The 13,258-nt window shown below is 52.7% G+C and overlaps 1 protein-coding gene across 4 annotated transcripts in view; it reads left to right on the top strand.

The window, feature by feature from the left end:
* Positions 1-308: 308 nt before the first annotated feature.
* The window catches only part of ATP2B4 (ATPase plasma membrane Ca2+ transporting 4), a 90,856-nt gene continuing 77,906 nt past the window's right edge, over positions 309-13,258 (top strand). For 3 of the 4 annotated variants that reach the window (XM_032422085.1, XM_032422088.1, XM_032422087.1), the window contains exon 1: positions 309-733. The gene's annotated coding sequence lies outside the window, so the exon portion shown is untranslated. Of the gene's footprint in view, positions 734-1,889; positions 1,985-13,258 lie in introns of those variants that run through there. The other variant, XM_032422086.1, reaches the window with a different exon arrangement.

Genomic DNA, 13,258 nt, shown 5'->3' with positions numbered 1-13,258 from the left:
AGGAAGCCAACAGCCAGCAGAAGCTTCCTTTTTTCCCTCCACCCAGCAACGGTTGAATACCGCCACCCACATCCACTCCCCACCTCCACCCCCCACCCTACTTTCCTTCCCACATGTGACAGCAAGGGAGGGGAGGAAACCAGAGAGAAGAGAGGATTCCTCCCCTCCATTTTTCCATTCCCCCTTAAGACGAACCAGGAAGCAGCTGCAGCTCGAAACCGGGCCACCTTAACAGTAGAGTAATGGTCTGGCCTCCAGCCAAGCCCCACCTCCGCTCCAGCTCTCGCTCCTCCCCCTTCTCCTCCCTCACTGCTCCGGGAGAGCTGGTGAGCAAGAGTCTGGCCCGAGTTGGCTGGAGCTGTTGCCATGACAAGCATTTTCTTAAGAAAGCTCTGCTGTTGAGACCGTCCAAAGCTGGGGGTTGAGGGGGGCAGCACGAACTTCCTGGGGAACCATCCCTCCGAGGAGAGCAAGGCCAGAGACACCCGTCCAGCTCCCCTGCACCCATTTTCTTCCAGGAACCTGAGAGGTCCTTCCCTTTGGGAGGGCCGGGGGAGGAGACCCAGCCCACTCCCTGGCCGTAGCTGGAAAGGCGAGAGGGCAGAGGCAGCATCTCTAGCGTGGTTGCCACACTGGGGAGACCGGTGGGTGCTCACCCCCACCCTACCCCGTCCATGGAAACCCGGAGGGAGAGTCCCGCTTGGAGAAGCCTGGATCTTTGCTAGAAAGAGAGGTAGGCTTGCAGAAAATGAATTGACTCGCGATTTGCAAACTTTGTTTCTTTCTTTGCTCTCAATGGCTTCTAAAACTCCCTGAATTTCCTCTGCCTAGCATGTTTCTTGCGACTGGGTTTGGAGTGTGTGTGTCTGTGAGCGTCTCTGTGTGTGTGCGCACAGATTTGTCAAACACCGTATTTCCTAGATTCCGTTCTGAGAGACCGAATAATCAAACAAGTGATTTCTTTCTCTTTTTCTAGTTTTTGTCATTCCTGGGCCACGGGGGTAGGGAAATGGAGGCACCGTCTTTTTCACACCCAAACTGAGCTTTTGGAAAAAGCATTTATTTCCCCCCATCCGTTCCTGCCCTCCCCCTCCCCCTTGGCTTGGGAATGAGACGCAGAATGGAAAACTGTTGCAAAAATATTTTCCGCGTCTGTTCCCTTTCTCCAAAGCCCCAAAGAGAGATGGAAAAAAAAAAAGGACCGAGTAAGAAATTTTCAACAGGAGGGAGGGGCTGCAATGAGGGGCTGGGAGAAGGGCTCACTTGGGGGGGGGGCGGACGTCGGAGAAGTTGGGGGCTGGGGAAGGGGAGTGCACAAATTAAATTTCTTTAGCTTTGTAGAGAAACCTCAGCAGTTTCTCTGCCGCTTGCAAAACATCCTCAGACTTTCACGTCTATAATTAGCTGTGGAAAAAGCCGGGAGTTCCCTGGCCCCGCTGTTGTTCAGTGTGCGCCGAGCGTCAAGAACCAACTGTATGAGTGTCTCTGAGGGCACCGCCCCACACATCTCTGGTCCCAAAGGGGAGGAAAGAGCAGGGGGTGAAGTTGGAAAGTTTGCAGTTCTGAGGCTGGTGCCTGTGGGGCTGGTGAGCGTTGAGCGGTTGGAGGTTGGTCACGGGCATCCTGGGGAGGGTCCCCCGAGCGCCCTGGGCCACTGCGCCGTCTTGCAGAAGAGCTGGAAATGATGGTCCCTCCCGCTCTCCTGCACACGTTCGCTCCCTCACATACTTGGCTGGCTCTTGGGGTGGAGGAGGCCGGCTGGCACCCTCCCCGAGGCGAGGCCCGCCTCAGGCGCTCCCCCGTGTCTCCGAAGGACCCACCGCTCTTCTTCTGCTGCGTGGGGGGGGGGGGGGGGGGGGGACGCGGGAGTGGCCGGCGCATCCTGGGAGCGAGTGGGCACTCTGCTGGCCAGAGGCACCTCCCCCGGGCATTCCTACCGGACTTACAACAACTTGCAGACGCGGTGTCGGCGCCGGCTGGCCTGGTAGGGGGGATGTCAGATGGAGAAATCGCGGGCATGCAACTGACGCGGCGGGGGAGGGGAAGTGAATCCCGGGCTACAGCGCCATCTCCTCCTCTGGGTGGGGTGTCTGGCAGGGAGGCTGCAGATCCTCCCCTCCCTCCTGGAGCTCCTCCCCAGAGCTGCCCCTTCTTGCCCTTCCTATTCCGAGGCCCCCTCCAGCCCCCTTAGCGCCGGCCCTCTTTCCGCGGAAGGAAGGGAAGAGACCGGGGTCATCCTAGGCTGGGACAGGCCATGGAGGGGGGCCTAGGTGGTCAGGACGGGCTGGCTGGGGGAAGGTGGAGGAGGAGGGGGGCAGGAAGAGGTGGTGGCTCCGATGGCTCAGTGAGCCTGGGTCCCTGTAGCCTAGGGGTGGTGGCATGGGGAGCGGGCTCTGGGAGGTGGGTCCTGGGCCTGAAGCTGACCGATCAGCGGGGTCAGTCGGGGGTGGGGAGGAGGAGGAAGCACCTGCCTTCTGCCCCAGCTGGTTTGTTTGGAGGGGTGGTAAAGGTGGGAGCTTAACTGTAAAGAAGGAAGCAAAGGACTTTTGGAGGAGAGCTTAAATGGGGGCCCAGGAAGCAACAGGAACCAATTTTCATTTTGAGGCGTTGGATGACTGATCTGACTGCACCCCAAGGCCAGGCAGCTTCTCCCTCCTTGTCTTCTGATGGAGAATGGAATGAGGCCTTCCCCCAGTGGGCAGGGGACCCAAGACAGGATCCATGCCCTTGTTCTGTAGGAAAGGGGGAGGGGAATCCATTTCTTTGCTTCTGCTGGGGAGCCCCATCCTCCCTGCCACCATCTTGCTGAGGTACAACCCCGAAATCACCCCTCCCCCCGCGCGCCCTGCCACCGTGGGGGCCCATAATCCCACCATCCCAACGGCTGGCCTTCCTATTTTCAGTGCTCTGACTAGGAGTAGGTTCTGGTGGGTTCGGGGAGGGCTTCTCCCCGAGGAGCAGGTCCTTATCTAGCGCGCGCCGAGGCGCCGGCTCCCCCATCCCCCCACCCCGCCGAGGCCTGGAGTCGCGCGCGGGGCGGGGGCGGCGGGGGCACCTCCTCTCGGTTCCCGCCCGGGCTGCAGCAAACCCGCGGCTCCCGGGCTCCCAGCGGCCGGCGCCCCGCCCCGTCGCGGCCTCTCCCGCAGCTCGGCTCCGCCCCCCCGGCTCCGCCTTCCCGCGAGTACTCCGCGCGGGAGGCGCTCGAGCGGCCAAGCCCAGGTTTGCTGCCTCCCGGCCTGCGCTGAGCCTCCGGCCCCCTCCCCGGCCCCTCCCCGGCCCGCTGCCACCTCCGTGTCCCTGGCTGGATTCAAGGGCAAGTCTGGATTCGAGGCTGGATCGAAAGAGGCACAATCTTAGCCCCGGGACTCTCGGCACCTAACACAGTACCTGACAGGTTATAAGGTGCTTGATCAACGTTTGCTGAAAGAAGAAAGTGACATTCTGGGAGAGCCAGAGAATCACCCTCCTCCGGGCTGATGTGGGCTTCAGTTCCCCTCCGCACAGTGGAAAGCCTGCACCCACTGTAATGGTGGGAGGGAGTGGCTGAGTCAGGTTTGTCCGATTTCTTTGGTGTTTGGTGTCGGAACAAAGTCAAAATGGGAATGCCCAGTTACGGGCAGGAGGAGAGCAGTTAGTTTGCCCAAGGGGTGAGTGCTGGAAGAAGTAACGCGGTGTGGAGGGGGGTTGGCGGTCCCTGAGCAATGATATTGGGGAGCCTCACTCTTCCCCGGCGTTGGCTGGAGGGTCTTCAGAGGAAGAGGGGCCCTGGGGCTACTGGGCCCAGCCCTGACTCAGCTGCCACCTGTCAGCTACTCAGCATTCCACAGGAAACTGCCTCTATTTCAAGAATTTAGCTGCTCTCAGTAATCCTCCTGGGCCCTTTACTCTTTTTTCTCTATGTTCTTGGTCTGGGACCAAGCACCCAAAGATATGGATAAGCCCTGCCCATTTAGGGCCTTCCAGATCCATGAAGCTTTGGAGGGAGGAAAGGAAGGTGGTCGTTCTGGCTCCCCAGGACCTTAAGAATCATGTTTGGCTTAGGTTGACCCAGGTGTTTGGTTTGACCTTGAAGAGGAATGCCCTGCCCTGGGGCCTCACTGCTTTTCCTGGAGGAATTCTTCCAGCCCTTTGATGTCTTCCCCCCAGCCTATCCCTCAGACAGAGCTCCCTTCCCAGCCCAGGTCCCTGTTGATTCCCATCATCCCCAATTGGTATTTGGTCAAACTGGGATGACATCCTTTCCCCTGCTCATTTCCCCTTACCCCTTTTTGTAGAGCGGGTCATAGAAAGAAAGCAGCTCCTGGGGCTGGAGTCCCCAAGGCTTGTGCGGAATGTTTTGTGCTTCCTCTCCCAACATCTCTCTTTGTCTCCTCTTTCCTCTTTCCCTTGTATGAGCCAGACTTGCTCCACTGACTTAACTTCCTCTGCACATGTTCAAAGAGAAATGACAGGGACTTTTGAATTCTGCCTCCACCTTAAGCCAGCCCTCTGTGTTCAGCCCACAGGAATGTGGTCTGAGGAGGGAAACCAGGCAGGATCCAGTTAGGACCAGAGCCAAGGGCTCCCGGTCAGCAGAGGAGCCTTTGGAGCCAATTTGTGTTGGGGAGTGGGTGGCGGGTGGGATAGTGGAAAGGCCAAAGGAGGGAAAAGGGAGGTGAGAATTGAGGCATCAAGGGGCAAGGATCCTTCCTCTCTACTGCCTTCGCCACTCTAATTCCTCTCTGGCCGAAGTTTTTAGCCCCATCACTTCTCTGTGCTCTGATTTCCCAAGTGAAGTACAGAAAGCTCTGGGACAATTCAGGATGATGAACTGGAATGGAATCAGTGAGACCCCTTTGCTCTTGCCTTCCTGCCAGATCACTAGGGCACGGGGAGTGTGAGGTAGTGTGTTTACTGGTGCGGAGGTCAAGGACTCTCACATATAGGCTCGGGGAAACTCTCAGCTCAGAACACCTCTTGCAGGATCCACCTAGGTTGCAAAATCAGTGCTAAAAGTGCAAACCAGTACAACTCCTACAGAGGGCAAGCTAGCAATATCTAACAAAACAGCAAATGCATTTACCCAGCAGTCCTACTTCTAGGAATTTATCCAGAAAATGCACATTCACAGATACAAGAAGACATATGCACAAGGTGATTCTTTAAGGCATATTTGTAACAGGAAAGGAAATCACTGGAAACTACCCAATGCTCATCTTTAACAGACTGGCTGAATGAACAACAGTACATCCACACAATGGAGTACTATGCAGCCAAAAAAATGTAGGAGCCCTGTGAACTGATATGATGTGATTTCTAGGATATGGTAAATGGAAGATGCAAGATGCAAAAGAGTGCATACAGTATGCCACCTTTGAGTTGGGAAAGCAGGAGAAATAAGAAGAGTTTTTTGCAAACACACACACTAACACACACAAAGCATAAACCAGAAATTAATTTAAATGGTTACCTATAGAGTGGGTGGGAACAAGGTAGAGGAGATAGAGACGGGCATGAAACTTTCCTGATTATACTTTTTTAGACAGTTTTGGGTTTAAATTAGATTTAAATTAGATCCAAAAGAAAGAAAACCGCAAACCCCAAAGCCAACCACAACAGAAACAGTGAACCTAACTGAATATCAGTTTGATTACTCTTCAAAGAAAATAATTAATTCAAGTAATTTTTTTAGTTTAATGCCTTGACTCTTGGTGGAATGTATATTCTCGGGATAAAAAGAACTACAAAAAAAATCTTGAACTTTACTTTATCATTGTTTTATTAGTCATGGTTGTTGGTGTCAGAAATTGGAAACAGTTTTTTATTTATTGTAGGATAGATCCAATGAGTAACCATATTGGTAGCTCTGGAAATCAGGGTTTCACTATGGAAGAAGAGAGACAGAAATACAGAACCAGGGAAGGTGAGGCAGAACCCTGTGATCCTTTATCTCCTAGGTCTATTCCCTGGAAGGGTCTAGAAGCAGAGCTACCCGGTAGTGGTGAACACGTCTCACGCCCAGATGTTTCTTTCTAGGGACCACCAAAGCAGTGCTCCCTGGAGAAATGGCGGGTTCTAAGTGTGGGACTGGGGAAGTACACGTGAATCATGTGACGCCAGAAAGCTAGACCATGCTCATGGCCAAAGGACACCGGAATTGGCTTCAGGAAGCTCCCACAGCACAATTTCAGGACACACTGAGCAATGAAAAGAATAACAGTAATAGATTGTGAGACACTGAATAAAAGATGCCACGAGTCCATTCTGACAGTTAAAGTGGAACAGGGAGGGAAAACTCTTAGCACAGAGATGCCAGCTGATGAAAGGTGGAGGCACTGAGAGCACTTGACATTTACCAGTTTGCGGCCCCTCATGGAATAGCTGGTTCACGCCAGGCTTACTAATGAACGCTAAAACCATTGGGTGAAAGGCTGATCTCAACGCCTATCACCTCATGGATTACTTACTCCTTGCAAAATGAAAAACCTGTCTTTACAACAGGGAGATTCAGCACTGACCACCCTAACCAAGTGACCAAACTTCAGCCATAGTGGGACCACCCAGCCTGAGTTCCTCCTGATGCGCTGGACGTGCAACCACGTCACCTATATTCTTGTCAAAAATGTTTATCTGGAATGTAATCATGAGGAGACAAGAAATGAATCTAGAATGTGAGCCATTCCGCATGACAGCTGACTGAGGCTTCAAAAAAGTGAATGTCATTAGGAGAAACATTGAAATTGTGTGCTAAGGGAGAAGGGCAAGGAGGCAGAAGCCAGGCTAGGTGTAAAGAAGCTAAAGAAACATTATCGCCAGGGGCGCCTGGGTGGCTCAGTCGTTAAGCGTCTGCCTTCGGCTCAGGTCATGATCCCGGGGTCCTGGGATCGAGCCCCACATCAGGCTCCCTGCTCCGCAGGAAGCCTGCTTCTCCCTCTCCCATTCCCCCTGCTTGTGTTCCCTCTCTCGCTGTTTCTCTCTCTGTCAAATAAATAAATAAAATCTTAAAAAAAAAAAAAAAAAAGAAACATTATCGCCAAAGGCCATGAATAAACCTTAAATGGATCTTGGGTCAAAAAAAAGACTGTAAGAGACATCCCAGGACAATTGGACAAATTTTAATACAGATATGAGATGATATGTAATTATTAATTGTTGAAGATGTCATAATGGTAATGATAATGGTTTTGTAGGAGAATATGCTTGTCCTTAGAAAGTATGCAAAAGTATTTAGGGGCCAAGTGTTTGCAGGTGATTGTCAAATGGTTTAGCAAAAATAGTATGTGTGTGGGGGTAAGTACTTTGCATACAAAATGTTAACAATCGGTATTCTCAGTGAAGGGTCTGGAGTTGTTTATTGTACTGTTTTTTTCAGTGTTTCAGTTTTGGAGTTTTTCTGATACTAAGCTGGGGAGAGAAGTCAATACCAGGAAGGACCCCTAGGTTCCTGGACTCCTCATCTCCCAGACTCCTGACCCACAGGAGCATCCTTTCTCAGTTTCCCCAGCCCCACACAACACAGGGAGGGACCTTCTTGACAGCATGGTTTCCCCTGGGGGTCTTCCTTCTCTCCCTCACTGCTGTCAGCACCAAGCTTTCCAAACCTCCAGGTGGGAGCAGCTGGGGCACAATGGGTGGGCCAGCTGGGCCAGGGGCAACAGGTGGGAGCAGATATTCCACCCCCCCTCCCCCTGCCATGCTGTGGGCCAGCTAAGGAAGCCTAGGAACTGCAGGCTTCTAGAACCATTCACCTACTTTTTGGGGAGGGGTCCCAGGCTTGAGAGGAAGCATCCACCGACAGCCCCAAGGCTGTTTCTCCCCAGCCTTTCGTATCCCTTCTGAATTCTATTATTCGGTGATTCTGGGAGAACCTGGCTGTGCCTGCCCTAAGCCTTCATGCTTGGGCTAAGCAAGGCCTTCTGGGCCCACGCCCCCCCCCCCCCCCCCCCGGGCAGGGACTGTGTACCAGCTACACTGTCAGTGACCCACATCATCACCGTGCTGGCCACCCCCGCCTTTCCAGCCTGGTCCCAGCTCTGGAGAGAGATCAGGTTTCCAGGACTGCCATTCTTCTCTCTCTCTCTCTCTCTCTCTCTCTCTCTCCCTTTCTCTCCCCTCCCTGGAAACCCTGGCATGACTCAGGGCTCTTTTCATGCAGGAGAGGGCTATTGATCCTTTAGTCAATTCCCCTTCTGTCTTGCTAGGGAGCCTGTAAGAGCACGAGCCAGGAAGTTGAAAGGGGGCAGACAGGGCAGAGTTTGTTCTTGGGTGCTGCCAGGCCTGCCAGAAGAGCATGGGACTGGGAGTCAGAAAACTGGTCATCTGGCCCCTTTCCTGCTGTGTGACCTCGACTAAGGCGGTGCTGTCTCTGGGCCTTTGTCTCCCCCACTGTAAAATGAAACCAGGCTTGGACAAAGGCATTTCTGAGTCAAGGCTCATTTTCTACAAAGGGGTAAAATTCTCAATGCCCAAACCAAACTCTTTCTATCTTAGAGCCTAGCACAATGTAGCCCAGCGGCCTGTAACCAAGTTCCATCCTTCTATCGAGGATGACCAGAGGTGAGGAGTCCTAAAGGAATCTGTCCTGTGGACCACTACTCTTGAAGTCTGGGAGTAGGACAGGTCCTAAGATTCCCCACCTCACCTGCCTGGATGTTCACTTAAGAAGTCCCTACTCAGTATCTTCCAAAGCCACAATTCTGCTGTCCTAAGCCGGAAACTCAGAAAATTGGCTAGAGATACAGAGGTCCAGGCCTTCAGGGGGTTTACTCTGTCCTAGGGAACATGACATCCCCAGAGTTACTAGACTAAACCATGAACCATATGAAATTGCCGAGATGCAAAAAAGGCAATTTCATATGGTTCAGCTTTGTGCTAATATTAGCAGATATTGGAAATCAGTGACTGCATTCTGTGCTGGGGGATAGAGAGATGAGGCTTTCATCCGAACCATGTGTTGGGTTTGGAGAAATTTGGCCAGCTGCTGGGCCAGCCTGCCCTCCCTCTCAATCCAGACTTTTGGCCTTGGAGGTAGACACATCGGCCAAACCCTTGTCCAGACTCTGGCTGAGATTCCAACATTAGCCTTTCTGGTAACTGGCCAGGTCAGCTGCCCGTGGGGAGAGAGGAGAGTGCTGTCCATCCACGGTGCACTATTCCTCTGTCCTGAATGCCCTGCCTCATATCTTGCGAGCTGAGGCTGGATGAAAGTCAGAAAGGAGGGAATTGGGAATACCCACGCTATTCTTCACTACCCGCGCCCCCCCCCCCCAAGTCTGGTGGCAGACAAGAGCAAGATCACACACTTGAAGGCTCATCTGGCACAGGGACACGTGACCTGGTGATGCTTGGGTCTGAAGGGTACTAGTGAGAATGTGGAGATCCGAATTTCACAGGGCTCACCTGGAATTATTCTTGGAGGAGGTGATTGCCAAACAGGGTCTGAATGAAGAGAGAGGATAGATCTGATGGAGGAGAGGTTGGGGGAGGGGAGGTGGGTTGGGAGGAAGAGCCGGGCTGCCGCATCCGGCAGAGGGCAGAGGACACCAAGCATCCTGGAGAGTCAGATGCTCTGGCAGGTGAAGGACGCTGCCTGTTGCCCCTCCTCCCTGCCCACCCCCCCAACCCCCACCCCCAGGAATGACTCCAGCCTTTGTCTGAGCCAGCGCCCAGGTCGTGGGCAGGATGGCATCTGGCCTCAGCAGCCGCCCGCTGCCTGCATGCTCTCCTGGTGCTTGTGGACCATTAGGATGATTTTTTTGATGTTTCCTCCCTGCCGTCTGTACCACAGCCTTCTTCGTGGGACACACTCAGATGACATCTGTTAGCATGCTAGGACAGACACAGCTGGCGTCCACATTTCCAGGGGCTTCCTGACCTTGGTGCAGGGGAGGTTAGTTACCAGGCTTTGGCTGGAGGGTGGGGGGATTGTTCATGTTATGAGCCAGAGCATTTGAGATGGACAGAGTTGGGAAAATGGTGCAGTTGCCTTCTTTGGCGAGGGAGAAAACTGAAACCTGGAGACTTACTCACCCAAGGACATCAGGCGAGTTTGATAGTTTGAGGCCAAGCCAGAACTAGACCCCACTTCTCCCCACTCCAAGTCTGTGGCTGGGCCCCTGACCCCATAAGTGCCACCCATGTGACCCAGACCAATGCCCAACCTCCTCACTACCCAATCTCTCTACCTGAGACACAGGGAGAACCACCCCGGTCCCTCCAAGGATGATGTGTAGTAGCATGGTGAGGTCATGTGTTAGAAGCACTTTGGAAAATGCCAGAAACCATGAAAGTGCTGTGCCATGATTGTTATTGTTGCTGCTTTTCTTAACAATCAAGGTCATTAGCACTGAAGAAAATGCACAGGAGAAGCCCTGCTGGCCCCACCCTCATCACTGGGGAGCTCCTAATGGAGCTGGGTTTCCTCTCTTGGAACTTTCCTCGGCTCCGCCCAGATAGTGGGCCTGGAGCTGGGAGAAGCAAGGTGATTGAGAGGGGGAGCCGAAGTCCTGGAGACGGGTGGGCAGAACCTTCCCCCTGCCTGGGCCTCCGTGGCCCTGCCCTTTCCACAGGGTTTGGCACCTCTGAAAGGTCAGAGGAAGTGTGCAGGGGAAGCCCTCTGATCACTACTTCTACCTCCACCTTCTGGGTTGGCTGCAGAGCTCTGATTTGGGGGCTAAGAGTCAGCAGGTTGGGGCCGCTGTAATGTGACAGACAGAACAGGCTGATGTGATTGCTAGAGCCAGTCTGTCATTCATTCGCTCGTTTGTTTATTCATTTAACAAACATGAAGTGAGCACAAACTGTATGCCAGGCACTACGTTAGGATTTGGGGAGAAGTCATGTCCAGGACGCAGAGTGGCTAAGAATCACCCCCTTTTGGCTCAAGGGCAAGTGTCCTGAGCCTGGGGGCCCACAGCAAGCCCTGAATGGCACAGTGTTCCGGAGAACTTGAATTTGTGTCCGTGGAGAGCAGGGAAAGGTAACCCCTGGCCTCAGAAACATAAGGCCTAGATTCCAGATGTAATTGAGCTGAGAGGGGCCTTGGAGACCATTGCAGGGCAGCCCTGTGTTACCAGTGAACCTCTGGCCAGATGGTGAAGGCTGTGCCCTTGTCCTTTACCAGAGGAAGCCTTCTGGGCCAGGGCGTGATGCAGAAGCTGGGCATCCATCTAGCCTGGTACATCCAGTCCTAGGCTGGCCCCCCCACCCCCGTGTTGTCTGACTTTGCAATCCCTTGCCTGCATCCTGGAGCCTCTGAGCCAAATCTGGCAGAGCCATTCCATTGCTGGGATGCCCAGAAAGGATCTGAATGAAACCTTGGAATGAAAACAAACTTCCCAGAGAAACCCTCCAGTTTCTCCCGTAATCCTTAACTTCCCATCTCCCATTTCAGCCCCTCTACCCTACTTTCCAGAGGCACTGTGGTATCACAGGATAAAAGAGTGGATGTAGAGTTGGTTGGTACCTATGACGCAGATCTTTATCGAACTTCAGTGTTCCCATCTATAACGTGTAAATATTATCACCTTTCCTGATCTGCCCTATAGAGTGTTGTGATGGACAAACAAAATACAGTAGGAGAAAGCATTGCATACACCCTAAAGGGCTAGGGATGTGCAAGTGCTAGCTAAGCATAAGGCTTCGTATTCCAGGGCCTCCTCTCATTCCCCACTGCTCGTTTTTTTTTTCCTTAAGATTTTATTTATTTATTAGAGAGAGCACGCAGGGGAAGGGGCAGAGGGAGAGAGAGAGAGAATCCCAAGTGGACTCTGCACTGAGCACAGAACCTGATGCAGGGCTCGATTTTATGACCCTGAGATCATGACCTGAGCCCAAATCAAGAGTCAGACGTTTAACCGCCTGAGCCACCCAGGCGCCCCCACTGCTTGTTTCCATTCCTTCTCTCTGCTGCCCAGCCCCTTGACCCCACTACGTAGCATATGCTTCTCTGTTCTCTGTTCTCTCACTGCCCCCTCCAGATGCTGGAGTCCTCCCTCCTTGCCTCGATCAACACCCAACACAACACGTGTTGCGTGTTAAGCAATAGTGACAACAGTAGAAGTGATAACCCGACCCACCATCCATTCATTATGTGCTAGATACGAGGATTATCGCGTGTCATATTTGCAGCAGGCAATCAAGTCTTCATTTTACAGGTCAATAAAGGTATTCATATAGCAGGCTGAGGTCCAGCCCTAGCCTAAAACACACATAGATTTCCTCTGTCCATTGCCAAGTGAGTGACTGACTGGTTGACGAGAACATGGAGAGATTCGGCAGCATTTATTGAATGTTGCCTGAATGTCAGCTGCTTTCACATTATGTCGTAGCCACCACCTGAGACAGGTGCAGGATTCATCTTCCAGTTCATCTGGTTACAAAGCAGCAAAAAAACAGGGCGGGGGTGGGGGGCTTTTATTAGAAGCTTAGAGAGAATATCACAGACCTTAGTGGGGGAAAGGGTAGCCCCTGGGTGGGGGCTTCTCTCTGTGCACTCCCTTCTCCTCTGCTCCCTTGTGCACAGGTACAGCATCACTGAGATCAGCCCAAGCAGGGGGTTCAGCCTCCAAATCCATATGACCTTCCTGCTTAGCTCTCCAAGTAGGTGAACTGAGTCTCTCAGTCCAAAGAGATGCCAAGAGGTGCCGATTGCAGCCGAGGTCCCATGTCCACCCCTGTGCCAATGATCTGTGGCCTGCTGGAGGGAAGTGGGGACGAATCAGACATGGCCACCGAGGACTCTGCCTTCAACAGGGGCTACAGGAAGGAGCAGCTGTTTCTAGAGGGGACATTCTTTGACCTTACGTAGTGGATGAAAACCCAGATACGCTCCTCACCACAGAAACTGTGTCCAGGACACTGTAGAGATGATGCCCTGGTTTCAGCTTCTAAATAAAGGGCATGTGAGTTGTTGTCCCAGAATCTGTGGGTTTGGCTAGGAGGCCTGGAAAAATAAGATTAGCATTTGTGAACCCTGCTATAGGCCAGGCATTGCATATACATTTTTTTTTTAAGTTTTATTTTTGGGGTGCCTGGGTGGCTGAGTTAGTTAAGCGTCCGACTCTTGATTTCAGCTCGGGTCTTGATCTCAGGGTCATGAGTTCAAGCTCCGCATCGGGCTCCATGCTGGGCCTGGAGCCTACTTCAAAATAAAAAAAAAAAAAAAAAAGATTTTATTTTTAAGTAATCTTTATGCCTAATGTGGGGCTCGAACTCACAACCCCGAGATCAAGAGCCGAATGCTCTGCTGACTGAGCCAGCCAGGCACCAGCCCCCCTTT

The sequence above is a fragment of the Phoca vitulina genome, unplaced genomic scaffold (genome assembly GCF_004348235.1).
Source record: "Phoca vitulina isolate PV1807 unplaced genomic scaffold, GSC_HSeal_1.0 scaffold26, whole genome shotgun sequence".
NCBI classification, from domain to species: domain Eukaryota; kingdom Metazoa; phylum Chordata; class Mammalia; order Carnivora; family Phocidae; genus Phoca; species Phoca vitulina.
Note: the sequence above shows the minus strand (reverse complement) of the source record. Positions and strands in the feature narration are given on the sequence as shown.